The 12,376-nt window shown below is 40.8% G+C and overlaps 17 non-coding genes and 1 pseudogene across 17 annotated transcripts; all 18 read left to right on the top strand.

Annotated features, from left to right (window-relative positions):
• Positions 1-3,993: 3,993 nt before the first annotated feature.
• On the top strand, positions 3,994-4,207 carry LOC147787184 (signal recognition particle RNA; annotated as a pseudogene).
• Positions 4,208-4,416: 209 nt separating this feature from the next.
• On the top strand, positions 4,417-4,719 carry LOC147787183 (signal recognition particle RNA). Its single transcript, XR_015413915.1, has one exon.
• Positions 4,720-4,901: 182 nt separating this feature from the next.
• LOC147787182 (signal recognition particle RNA) lies at positions 4,902-5,208 on the top strand. The gene has a single exon (XR_015414039.1).
• A 186-nt stretch (positions 5,209-5,394) lies between these two features.
• On the top strand, positions 5,395-5,697 carry LOC147787181 (signal recognition particle RNA). The gene has a single exon (XR_015413951.1).
• Positions 5,698-5,883: 186 nt separating this feature from the next.
• On the top strand, positions 5,884-6,185 carry LOC147787180 (signal recognition particle RNA). The gene has a single exon (XR_015413974.1).
• Positions 6,186-6,371: 186 nt separating this feature from the next.
• Positions 6,372-6,674, top strand: LOC147787179 (signal recognition particle RNA). Its single transcript, XR_015413975.1, has one exon.
• A 185-nt stretch (positions 6,675-6,859) lies between these two features.
• On the top strand, positions 6,860-7,162 carry LOC147787178 (signal recognition particle RNA). The gene has a single exon (XR_015413919.1).
• Positions 7,163-7,350: 188 nt separating this feature from the next.
• LOC147787177 (signal recognition particle RNA) lies at positions 7,351-7,653 on the top strand. The gene has a single exon (XR_015413935.1).
• A 186-nt stretch (positions 7,654-7,839) lies between these two features.
• On the top strand, positions 7,840-8,142 carry LOC147787176 (signal recognition particle RNA). The gene has a single exon (XR_015413947.1).
• A 125-nt stretch (positions 8,143-8,267) lies between these two features.
• On the top strand, positions 8,268-8,569 carry LOC147787175 (signal recognition particle RNA). Its single transcript, XR_015413979.1, has one exon.
• Positions 8,570-8,757: 188 nt separating this feature from the next.
• On the top strand, positions 8,758-9,060 carry LOC147787174 (signal recognition particle RNA). The gene has a single exon (XR_015413987.1).
• Positions 9,061-9,246: 186 nt separating this feature from the next.
• LOC147787173 (signal recognition particle RNA) lies at positions 9,247-9,549 on the top strand. The gene has a single exon (XR_015413969.1).
• Positions 9,550-9,732: 183 nt separating this feature from the next.
• LOC147787172 (signal recognition particle RNA) lies at positions 9,733-10,035 on the top strand. The gene has a single exon (XR_015413966.1).
• A 184-nt stretch (positions 10,036-10,219) lies between these two features.
• On the top strand, positions 10,220-10,521 carry LOC147787171 (signal recognition particle RNA). The gene has a single exon (XR_015413981.1).
• Positions 10,522-10,707: 186 nt separating this feature from the next.
• Positions 10,708-11,005, top strand: LOC147787170 (signal recognition particle RNA). Its single transcript, XR_015414042.1, has one exon.
• Positions 11,006-11,100: 95 nt separating this feature from the next.
• Positions 11,101-11,402, top strand: LOC147787169 (signal recognition particle RNA). The gene has a single exon (XR_015414018.1).
• A 144-nt stretch (positions 11,403-11,546) lies between these two features.
• Positions 11,547-11,849, top strand: LOC147787168 (signal recognition particle RNA). Its single transcript, XR_015414000.1, has one exon.
• A 176-nt stretch (positions 11,850-12,025) lies between these two features.
• LOC147787167 (signal recognition particle RNA) lies at positions 12,026-12,328 on the top strand. The gene has a single exon (XR_015414003.1).
• The last annotated feature ends 48 nt before the right edge of the window (positions 12,329-12,376 follow it).

Genomic DNA, 12,376 nt, shown 5'->3' with positions numbered 1-12,376 from the left:
TGAAAAATCAGTTATTACAACTGACCCTAACCGACTCAGAGCAATCAAGCGAGGGAGAAATCCTCGAACTCCAAGAAGAATCTGATTCATATTCTAGCACAGAATACGAATCAGAACAAGAAGGAAAAAGGACGTGCGAAGGATGCATAAATGTCCTTACCAAGGATCAAGAAATTCTACTCGAAGTAGTAGAAAAAGTTCAAGACCCAGAAATTCAACAGAAGATTGCTCAACGACTTAGGGATGCCATGACAATCTCTAAGCCAACTGAAAGGGAAGAAAGAAATCCCTACAAACTCCAATCTGTTCTCTAAAGATTTGAAAAACCGAGAGAACTCACTACTCAAGATTTACAAAGAGAGATTAATAATCTCAAACAAGAGGTACAGGCGCTAAGATCTAAAACCAGGTCAGAATCTTATACGCTTCGTCAAGAAATTCTCAATCTTCAGGAAAGGCTGCCAGCACAAAAGGAAACGGCGCAACCGAACCTGGATGAAGAAGATTTTCAAAGTTCCTTCGTTGGAGCCATCACCACTTCTCAATTTCAAAAATGGTACGCTCTCGTTACCTTAGAAATTTATGATTTCAAAATCACACTAAAGGCTCTCATAGATACTGGAGCCGATCAAAATTGCATTCAAGAAGGCCTAATACCTACAAATTATTTTAAAAAAACTACTGAGGGCCTTAGAGGTGCTAACAACAACAAACTCAAAATTAATTACAAACTATCAAAAGTTCATGTTTGCAATGATGGAATTTGCTTAGTAAATTCCTTTCTTCTAGTAAAAGACTTAGGACAAGAACTAATCCTAGGTACTCCTTTCATTACTCAATTATATCCTTTTAGAATAACTGAAAAAGGGTTAGAATCAAAAGCCTTAGGAAAAAAGATAAAATTTAACTTTCTTTCCCATAAGGATTAGCGAAATAAATAACCTTCAAAAGAATACAATTATTCAATCAATAAATGTATTAAATTATAAAGAAAAACAAATTTACAATTATTCAATCAATAAATGTATTAAATTATAAAGAAAAACAAATTTCTTTTTTAAAAGAAGAAATTTCATTCAAAAAAATAGAAGAACAAATTCAAAATAAGACTGTCCAGTTTAAAATCAAAACTTTACAAACTCAATTAGAAAAAGAAGTTTGTTCAAATATCCCAAATGCCTTTTGGAATAGGAAACAACACATAGTTGATCTTCCTTATATCAAAGCTTTCGAGGAGAAAAATATTCCTACAAAAGCCCGACCTATTCAAATGAATAAAGAATTACTAACATTCTGCAAAGCAGAAATTATTGATCTTTTGCAGAAAGGTCTTGTTAGACCATCAAAGAGCCCCTGGTCATGTGCGTCTTTTTACGTCAACAACCAGGCAGAAAAGGAACGTGGAGTTCCGCGACTAGTAATTAACTACAAACCCTTAAATAAGGTTTTGGAATGGATTAGATATCCAATTCCAAATAAATCAGATTTAATGCAAAGAATTTCAAATGCAAAAATATTTTCAAAATTTGACATGAAATCAGGATTTTGGCAAATCCAGATTTCAGAAAAAGACAAGTACAAAACGGCTTTTAATGTCCCTTTTGGACAATACGAATGGAACGTTATGCCATTTGGGCTAAAAAACGCTCCATCCGAATTTCAAAAGATTATGAATGATATTTTCAATCCTTTTCAAGACTTTTCAATTGTTTATATTGACGATGTTCTGATTTTTTCTCAAAGCATCGATCAACACTTTAAGCATCTTCAAACATTTTTGACGACAGTCAAAAGAAACGGTTTAGTTGTGTCTAAACCCAAAATTAAACTTTTTCAAACAAAAATCCGTTTTCTCGGATTTGAAATTCATTTGGGTCTAATCAAACCCATTCAAAGGTCCATTGAGTTTGCAAACTTTCCAACCAAATTACAGATAAGACCCAACTACAAAGATTTTTGGAATGTCTCAATTATGTGTCTGATTTCCTTCAAAATATCATACCCATCTGCAAGCCCCTTTTTGAGAGACCAAAAAAGAATCCAAAGCCCTGGACTGGACTGAAGAACATACCAAACAGTCCAAAAAATCAAGTCCCTTGACAAGAAAGAATCCATTGTCCGTTTCCATTCGGGAATATGGAATTCTACTAAAAAAAAAATTATTCAACAGTAAAGAAAGAAATACTTTCAATAGTACTTTGTGTACAAAAATTTTAAAGTGATTTGATTAACAAAAGTTTTGTTATCAAAACCGACTCAAGGGCATCTAAATTTGTTTTAGAAAAAGATGTCAAGAATCTTGTGTCTAAACAAATTTTTGCTAGATGGCAAGCCATTTTATCTTGCTTCGACTTTCAGATTTTGCCTATAAAAGGGATCGAAAACCCCTTGGCAGATTACCTCTCAAGAGAGTTCTTACTCTCAAAGAAAAATTCTCCCTAACCCATCTCCATCTCCCAGCAATGACCGGTAAGAAAGTGATAGAAAAAGGGAAGAAGCCCAATGCTTCTTCAAGCACACCTACTCCAATGACATCCGACAGCTATGCAATGGATTCTGGCTTCACATTGGTGACTAGATCTAAAGCAAAGCTTTCTCAGAAACAGGCGGAGGTTATCACTCCGACGAGGCCTTCAGCCTCTTCAACACGGCCATCTGTCGTTACTCCATCGAGACCCACTGTCTCTTCCACTTCAAAGGGACCTTCTGTCCCCTCGACCTGCTCGGACGCGGTTGTTCCCGTTCGTTTTTCTCCAGTTCCTGAAATCAAAACCTATGTTCAAAAATCTGTGTCTATACCAGAAGCTCTGGTAGAACCAGAATACGACGACCCGAAAATCGACGAAGTCGTTAAAAAAGCCTATCCATCGGGATTCTTTTATATCCCAGAAGATCTTCATAAAACCAGAAGGTTTTATGAATTCATTCTAGTCGACACAAAGTCCGTCAAAATTACTCATATTCCGAGTCGCGATGATCCTTCGAAAATCGCGTATTCAAAATTAAAAATTTTTAAAGTCATGAATCCGACGTATTGGAATCAAGACCCATACACGGAAAAGACATTCTCAAAACCTTTTGTTCCTCATTCTTACTCATACAGAGACTATCAAATGGCATGGTTCAATGTCATTTGGTATCAAAATTACGAGCATTCATGGTTCATTCAATTATGCCAGAATGCTCATAAAATTCATTACCCATTTTGGTTCATCAAATGGTGGAAAATATTTGGATCAGCCAAAGATATATTTCCAGTTCCAATACAAGAATCGTTCCACTATTTTGTTCAAAACATATTCAAAATCTCATTTCCATTGACCATGCGCTTTTGCGTATATTTTCAAATTCCTTGGATTTTAACTTGGAATTTTCAAATTAAAGAGACCGAAGATCAAATAAAACAAGTCTTCAAAATTATCAAAATCAAATGGTGGGATAAATATACTTATACCCACGCAGACATCAAAGCGGTAAAGGTCTGGCTATCTGAGAATGGCCACCTTCAGGATTTATCCAAGAAGAAGACCTCCGAATTCCTTAATTCAAAGTCGAGGCTACTCGCCGCATTAGCCCAGACAACTTCGGAAGCTGATTTTCAAAAGCTTCTTCAAGAAGCCACATCAGTCGGTTCAACGTCTTCTCCTTCTATTATAGAGGAAAAAAATGAAGACACGATCTATGATCTCAATGTACCATTTTTGGATTCACAACCACCTTTGTAGATATCATCATCTCAATGACTGAATAATAATAAAAAAAATAAATAAATAAAAATTTCAAATCCGTGAATGGAATATGTTCCCTGACATATTCCATTCAATTTTCCTTCTTTTGGCACCTTGTCTATTTTGGTTTTTCTTATTATTAATATACTCTTTCTTATTTCATGTAAATACATCTATGTAAAAATATGTCTTAAATGTTATTAATTAAGTTAGGATGATAGAGCTCATCTAAATCGTAAGGGCTCAAGTCATTAAGCATTTCCTCAGCCCATTGGTTAGGGTTGTTGGAGTTGTTCTTTGGCCTGTCCATTCCAAGTAGGGAGTTGGGCTATGAGCTTTGGGCGAAGGCCTAGTGTCCATGGCCCTTAAAGTTGAAGGAAACCGCGTGAGGCTGGTTTCAGAGAGCAGCGTAACCTTCCGCTCTTGTCGGTGGAAGGATAGCGGGTCGATTCTCCTAGGCCCAAGATAAACCTCTTGGTAGTCCACATCCTGACATCTACTTTTTTTTTTTTTTTTACATATATTTTTTGGTGCTCGGACTATGGACATCCAGCTAGACACTTGTTCTGAATGAATGTATTATTTTCTTACCGGTAAATATGATAGATTTCCCTTTATAACAATCCCACATTGATAGATTTAAAATTAGATGTAGTCTTCATAAAGTAGTCCTTGTCTTAAGGAAATCGCCGAGCTTGGTAATGTGAGCTTGTAACCCATATGGGGGCAACAAAGTGGTTGGAGGTTGGCTCAGCCCATTGGTTATGGTTGTTGGAGTCGTTCTTCGGCCTGTCCATTCCAAGTAAGGAGTTGGGCTATGAGCATTGGGCGAAGGCCTAGTGTCCATGGTCCTTAGAGTTGAAGGAAACCGCGTGAGGCTGGTTTCACAGAGCAGCGTAACCTTCCGCTCTTGTCGGTGGAAGGATAGCGGGTCGATTCTCCTAGGCCCAATATAAACCTCTTGGTAGTCCTCAACCTGACATCCACTTTTTTTTTTTTTAAATATATTTTTTCTGGCTCGGACTATGGACATCGAGCTATCCACTTGTTCTTAATGAATGTATTATTTTCTTACCAGTAAATATGGTAGATTTCTCCTTTATAACAATCCCACATTGATAGATTTAAAATTAGATGTAGTCTTCATAAAGTAGTCCTTGTCTTAAGGAAATCGCCGACCTTGGTAATCTGAGCTTGTAACTCATATGGGAGCAACAAAGTGGTTGGAGGGTTGGCTCAGCCCATTGGTTAGGGTTGTTGGAGTTGTTCTTTGGCCTGTCCATTCCAAGTAGGGAGTTGGGCTATGGGCTTTGCGCGAAGGCTTAGTGTCCATGGTCCTTAGAGTTGAACGAAACCGCGTGAGGCTGGTTTCACAGAGCAGCGTAACCTTCCGCTCTTGTCGGTGGAAGGATAGCGGGTCGATTCTCCTAGGGCCAATATAATAAACCTCTTGGTAGTCCTCAACCTGACATCCACTTATTTTTATTTTTTAAATCTATTTTTGCTGGCTCGGACTATGGACATCGAGCTATCCACTTGATCTTTATGAAATTATTTATCTATTTTACCTGTAAATATGATAGATTTCTCCTTCACAACAATCCCACATTGATAGAATTAAAATTGGATGTAGTCTTCATAAAGTAGTCATTGTCTTAAGGACATCGCCGAGCTTGGTAATGTGAGCTTGTAACCCATATGGGGGCAACAAAGTGGTTGGAGGTTGGCTCAGCCCATTGGTTAGGGTTGTTGGAGTTGTTCTTTGGCCTGTCCATTCCAAGTAGGGAGTTGGGCTATGGACTTTGGGCGAAGGCCTAGTGTCCATGGTCCTTAGAGTTGAACGAAACCGCGTGAGGCTGGTTTCACAGAGCAGCGTAACCTTCCGCTCTTGTCGGTGGAAGGATAGCGGGTCGATTCTCCTAGGCCCAATATAAACCTCTTGGTAGTCCTCAACCTGACATCCACTTATTTTTATTTTTTAAATCTATTTTTGCTGGCTCGGACTATGGACATCGAGCTATCCACTTGATCTTTATGAAATTATTTATCTATTTTACCTGTAAATATGATAGATTTCTCCTTCACAACAATCCCACATTGATAGAATTAATATTCGATGTAGTCTTCATAAAGTAGTCATTGTCTTAAGGACATCGCCGAGCTTGGTAATGTGAGCTTGTAACCCATATGGGGGCAACAAAGTGGTTGGAGGTTGGCTCAGCCCATTGGTTAGGATGTTGGAGTTGTTCTTTGGCCTGTCCATTCCAAGTAGCGAGTTGGGCTATGGACTTTGGGCGAAGGCCTAGTGTCCATGGTCCTTAGAGTTGAAGGAAACCGCGTGAGGCTGGTTTCACAGAGCAGCGTAACCTTCCGCTCTTGTCGGTGGAAGGATAGCGGGTCGTATCTCCTAGGCCCAATATAAAACTCTTGGTAGTCCTCAACCTGACATCCACTTATTTTTATATTTTAAATCTATTTTTGCTGGCTCGGACTATGGACATCGAGCTATCCACTTGTTCTGAATGAAATTATTTATCTATTTTACCTGTAAATATGATAGATTTCTCCTTCACAACAATCCCACATTGATAGAATTAAAATTGGATGTAGTCTTCATAAAGTAGTCATTGTCTTAAGGACATCGCCGAGCTTGGTAATGTGAGCTTGTAACCCATATGGGGGCAACAAAGTGGTTGGAGGTTGGCTCAGCCCATTGGTTAGGGTTGTTGGAGTTGTTCTTTGGCCTGTCCATTCCAAGTAGGGAGTTGGGCTATGGGCTTTGCGCGAAGGCTTAGTGTCCATGGTCCTTAGAGTTGAACGAAACCGCGTGAGGCTGGTTTCACAGAGCAGCGTAACCTTCCTTTCTTGTCGGTGGAAGGATAGCGGGTCGATTCTCCTAGGCCCAATATAAACCTCTTGGTAGTCCTCAACCTGACATCCACTTTTTTTTTTTTTTTAATATAGTTTTTCTGGCTCGGACTATGGACATCGAGCTATCCACTTATTCTGAATAAAATTATTTATCTATTTTACCTGTAAATATGATAGATTTCTCCTTCACAACAATCCCACAATGATAGAATTAAAATTGGATGTAGTCTTCATAAAGTAGTCATTGTCTTAAGGACATCGCCGAGCTTGGTAATGTGAGCTTGTAACCCATATGGGGGCAACAAAGTGGTTGGAGGTTGGCTCAGCCCATTGGTTAGGGTTGTTGGAGTTGTTCTTTGGCCTGTCCATTCCAAGTAGGGAGTTGGGCTATGGGCTTTGGGCGAAGGCCTAGTGTCCATGGTCCTTAGAGTTGAAGGAAACTGCGTGAGGCTGGTTTCACAGAGCAGCGTAACCTTCCGCTCTTGTCGGTGGAAGGATAGCGGGTCGATTCTCCTAGGCCAAATATAAACCTCTTGGTAATCCTCAACCTGACATTCACTTTTTTTATTTTTTTTTACATATATTCTTTGGTGCTCGGACTATGGACATCGAGCTAGCCACTTGTTCTGAATGAATGTATTTATCTATTTTACCTGTAAATATGATAGATTTCTCCTTCACAACAATCCCACATTGATAGAATTAAAATTGGATGTAGTCTTCATAAAGTAGTGATTGTCTTAAGGACATCGCCGAGCTTGGTAATGTGAGCTTGTAACCCATATGGGGGCAACAAAGTGGTTGGAGGTTGGCTCAGCCCATTGGTTAGGGTTGTTGGAGTTGTTCTTTGGCCTGTCCATTCCAAGTAGGGAGTTGGGCTATGGACTTTGGGCGAAGGCCTAGTGTCCATGGTCCTTAGAGTTGAAGGAAACCGCGTGAGGCTGGTTTCACAGAGCAGCGTAACCTTCCACTCTTGTCGGTGGAAGGATAGCGGGTCGTATCTCCTAGGCCCAATATAAAACTCTTGGTAGTCCTCAACCTGACATCCACTTATTTTTATATTTTAAATCTATTTTTGCTGGCTCGGACTATGGACATCGAGCTATCCACTTGTTCTGAATGAAATTATTTATCTATTTTACCTGTAAATATGATAGATTTCTCCTTCACAACAATCCCACATTGATAGAATTAAAATTGGATGTAGTCTTCATAAAGTAGTCATTGTCTTAAGGACATCGCCGAGCTTGGTAATGTGAGCTTGTAACCCATATGGGGGCAACAAAGTGGTTGGAGGTTGGCTCAGCCCATTGGTTAGGGTTGTTGGAGTTGTTCTTTGGCCTGTCCATTCCAAGTAGGGAGTTGGGCTATGGGCTTTGCGCGAAGGCTTAGTGTCCATGGTCCTTAGAGTTGAAGGAAACCGCGTGAGGCTGGTTTCACAGAGCAGCGTAACCTTCCGCTCTTGTAGGTGGAAGGATAGCGGGTCGATTCTCCTAGGCCCAATATAAACCTCTTGGTAGTCCTCAACCTGACATCCACTTTTTTTTTTTTTTTAATATAGTTTTTCTGGCTCAAAATATGATAGATTTCTCCTTCACAACAATCCCACATTGATAGAATTAAAATTGGATGTAGTCTTCATAAAGTAGTCATTGTCTTAAGGACATCGCCGAGCTTGGTAATGTGAGCTTGTAACCCATATGGGGGCAACAAAGTGGTTGGAGGTTGGCTCAGCCCATTGGTTAGGGTTGTTGGAGTTGTTCTTTGGCCTGTCCATTCCAAGTAGGGAGTTGGGCTATGGGCTTTGGGCGAAGGCCTAGTGTCCATGGTCCTTAGAGTTGAAGGAAACTGCGTGAGGCTGGTTTCACAGAGCAGCGTAACCTTCCGCTCTTGTCGGTGGAGGATAGCGGGTCGATTCTCCTAGACCAAATATAAACCTCTTGGTAATCCTCAACCTGACATTCACTTTTTTTATTTTTTTTTACATATATTCTTTGGTGCTCGGACTATGGACATCGAGCTAGCCACTTGTTCAGAATGAATGTATTTATCTATTTTACCTGTAAATATGATAGATTTCTCCTTCACAACAATCCCACATTGATAGAATTAAAATTGGATGTAGTCTTCATAAAGTAGTCATTGTCTTAAGGACATCGCCGAGCTTGGTAATGTGAGCTTGTAACCCATATGGGGGCAACAAAGTGGTTGGAGGTTGGCTCAGCCCATTGGTTAGGGTTGTTGGAGTTGTTCTTTGGCCTGTCCATTCCAAGTAGGGAGTTGGGCTATGGACTTTTGGCGAAGGCCTAGTGTCCATGGTCCTTAGAGTTGAACGAAACCGCGTGAGGCTGGTTTCACAGAGCAGCGTAACCTTCCGCTCTTGTCGGTGGAAGGATAGCGGGTCGTATCTCCTAGGCCCAATATAAAACTCTTGGTAGTCCTCAACCTCACATCCACTTATTTTTATATTTTAAATCTATTTTTGCTGGCTCGGACTATGAACATCGAGCTATCCACTTTTTCTTAATGAAATTATTTATCTATTTTACCTGTAAATATGATAGATTTCTCCTTCACAACAATCCCACATTGATAGAATTAAAATTGGATGTAGTCTTCATAAAGTAGTCATTGTCTTAAGGACATCGCCGAGCTTGGTAATGTGAGCTTTTAACCCATATGGGGGCAACAAAGTGGTTGGAGGTTGGCTCAGCCCATTGGTTAGGGTTGTTGGAGTTGTTCTTTGGCCTGTCCATTCCAAGTAGGGAGTTGGGCTATGGACTTTGGGCGACGGCCTAGTGTCCATGGTCCTTAGAGTTGAAGGAAACCGCGTGAGGCTGGTTTCACAGAGCAGCGTAACCTTCCGCTCTTGTCGGTGGAAGGATAGCGGGTCTATTCTCTTAGGCCCAATATAAACCTCCTGGTAGTCCTAAACCTGACATCCACTTTTTTTTTTTTTAATATAGTTTTTCTGGCTCGGGCTATGGACATCGAGCTATCCACTTGTTCTGAATGAAATTATTTATCTATTTTAACTGTAAATATGATAGATTTCTCCTTTACAACAATCCCACATTGATAGAATTAAAATTGGATGTAGTCTTCATAAAGTAGTCATTGTCTTAAGGACATCGCCGAGCTTGGTAATGTGAGCTTGTAACCCATATGGGGGCAACAAAGTGGTTGGAGGTTGGCTCAGCCCATTGGTTAGGGTTGTTGGGGTTGTTCTTTGGCCTGTCCATTCCAAGTAGGGAGTTGGGCTATGGGCTTTGCGCGAAGGCTTAGTGTCCATGGTCCTTAGAGTTGAAGGAAATCGCATGAGGCTGGTTTCACAGAGCAGCGTAACCTTCCGCTCTTGTCGGTGGAAGGATAGCGGGTCGATTCTCCTAGGCCCAATATAAACCTCTTGGTAGTCCTCAACTTGACATCCACTTTTTTTTTTTTTTAATATATTTTTGCTGGCTCGGACTATGGACATCGAGCTATCCACTTTTTCTTAATGAAATTATTTATCTATTTTACCTGTAAATATGATAGATTTCTCCTTCACAACAATCCCACATTGATAGAATTAAAATTGGATGTAGTCTTCATAAAGTAGTCATTGTCTTAAGGACATCGCCGAGCTTGGTAATGTGAGCTTGTAACCCATATGGGGGCAACAAAGTGGTTGGAGGTTGGCTCAGCCCATTGGTTAGGATGTTGGAGTTGTTCTTTGGCCTGTCCATTCCAAGTAGGGAGTTGGGCTATGGACTTTGGGCGAAGGCCTAGTGTCCATGGTCCTTAGAGTTGAAGGAAACCGCGTGAGGCTGGTTTCACAGATCTGCGTAACCTTCCGCTCTTGTCGGTGGAAGGATAGCGGGTCGATTCTCCTAGGCCCAATATAAACCTCTTGGTAGTCCTCAACCTGACATCCACTTATTTTTATTTTTTAAATCTATTTTTGCTGGCTCGGACTATGGACATCGAGCTATCCACTTGTTCTGAATGAAATTATTTATCTATTTTACCTGTAAATATGATAGATTTCTCCTTCACAACAATCCCACGTTGATAGAATTAAAATTGGATGTAGTTTTCATAAAGTAGTCATTGTCTTAAGGACATCGCTGAGCTTGGTAATGTGAGCTTGTAACCCATATGGGGGCAACAAAGTGGTTGGAGGTTGGCTCAGCCCATTGGTTAGGGTTGTTGGAGTTGTTCTTTGGCTTGTCCATTCCAAGTAGGGAGTTGGGCTATGGACTTTGGGCGAAGGCCTAGTGTCCATGGTCCTTAGAGTTTAAGGAAACCGCGTGAGGCTGGTTTCACAGAGCAGCGTAACCTTTCCGCTCTTGTCGGTGGAAGGATTGCGGGTCGATTCTCAGCTAGCCACTTGTTATGAATGAATGTATTATTTTTTTTACCTGTAAATATTATAGATTTCTCCTTTAAAACAATCCCACATTGATAGATTTAAAATTTGATGTAGTCTTCATAAAGTAGTCCTTGTCGAAAGGGCGTCGCCGAGCTTGGTAATGTGAGCTTGTAACCCATATGGGGGCAACAAAGTGGTTGGAGGTTGGCTCAGCCCATTGGTTAGGGTTGTTGGAGTTGTTCTTTGGCCTGTCAATTCCAAGTAGGGAGTTGGGCTATGGGCTTTGCGCGAAGGCCTAGTGTCCATGGTCCTTAGAGTTGAAGGAAACCGCTGAGGCTGGTTTCACGGAGCAGCGTAACCTTCCGCTCTTGTCGGTGGAAGGATAGCGGGTCGATTCTCGTAGGCCCAATATAAAACTCTTGGTAATCCTCAACCTGACATCCACTTTTTTTTATTTTTTTTTACATATATTCTTTGGTTCTCGGACTATGGACATTTAAATATGATAGATTTCTCCTTTAAAACAATCCCACATTGATAGATTTAAAATTGGATGTAGTCTTCATAAAGTAGTCCTTGTCTTAAAGGAAGTCGCCGAGCTTGGTAATGTGAGCTTGTAACCCATATGGGGGCAACAAAGTGGTTGGAAGTTGGCTCAGCCCATTGGTTAGGGTTGTTGGAGTTGTTCTTTGGCCTGTCCATTCCAAGTAGAGAGTTGGGCTATGAGCTTTGGACGAATGCCTAGTGTCCATGGCCCTTAGAGTTGTAGGAAACCGCGTGAGGCTGGTTTCACAGAGCAGCGTAACCTTCCGCTCTTGTCGGTCGAAGGATAGCGGGTCGATTCTCCTAGGCCCAATATAAACCTCTTGGTAGTCCTCAACATGACATCCACTTTTTTTTTTTTAATATATTTTTGTTGGCTCGGACTATGGACATCAAGCGCACTTGTTCTGGATGAATGTATTATTTTTTTACCTGTAATATGATAGATTTCTCCTTTACAACAATCCGACATTGATAGATTTAAAATTGAATGTAGTCTTCCTAAATTAGTCCTTGTCGTAAGGAAGTCGCCGAGCTTGGTAATGTGAGCTTGTAACCCATATGGGGGCAACAAAGTGGTTGGAGGTTGGCTCAGCCGATTGGTTAGGGTTGTTGGAGTTGTTCTTTGGCCTGTCCATCCCAAGTAGGGAGATGGGCTATGAGCTTTGGGCAAAGGCCTAGTGTCCATGGCCCTTAGAGTTGAAGGAAACCGCGTGAGGCTGGTTTCACAGAGCAGCGTAACCTTCCGCTCTTGTCGGTGGAAGGATAGCTCGTCGATTCTCCCAGGCCCAATATAAACCTCTTGGTAGTCCTCAACCTGACATCCACTTTTTTTTTTTTTTTACATATATTTTTTGGTGCTCGGAATATGGACATCGAT

Source organism: Cucurbita pepo, chromosome 18, assembly GCF_057944985.1.
Source record: "Cucurbita pepo subsp. pepo isolate OVF chromosome 18, ASM5794498v1, whole genome shotgun sequence".
NCBI classification, from domain to species: domain Eukaryota; kingdom Viridiplantae; phylum Streptophyta; class Magnoliopsida; order Cucurbitales; family Cucurbitaceae; genus Cucurbita; species Cucurbita pepo.
The sequence above is the reverse complement of the archived record's forward strand: the minus strand, read 5'-3'. Positions and strand labels throughout refer to the sequence as shown.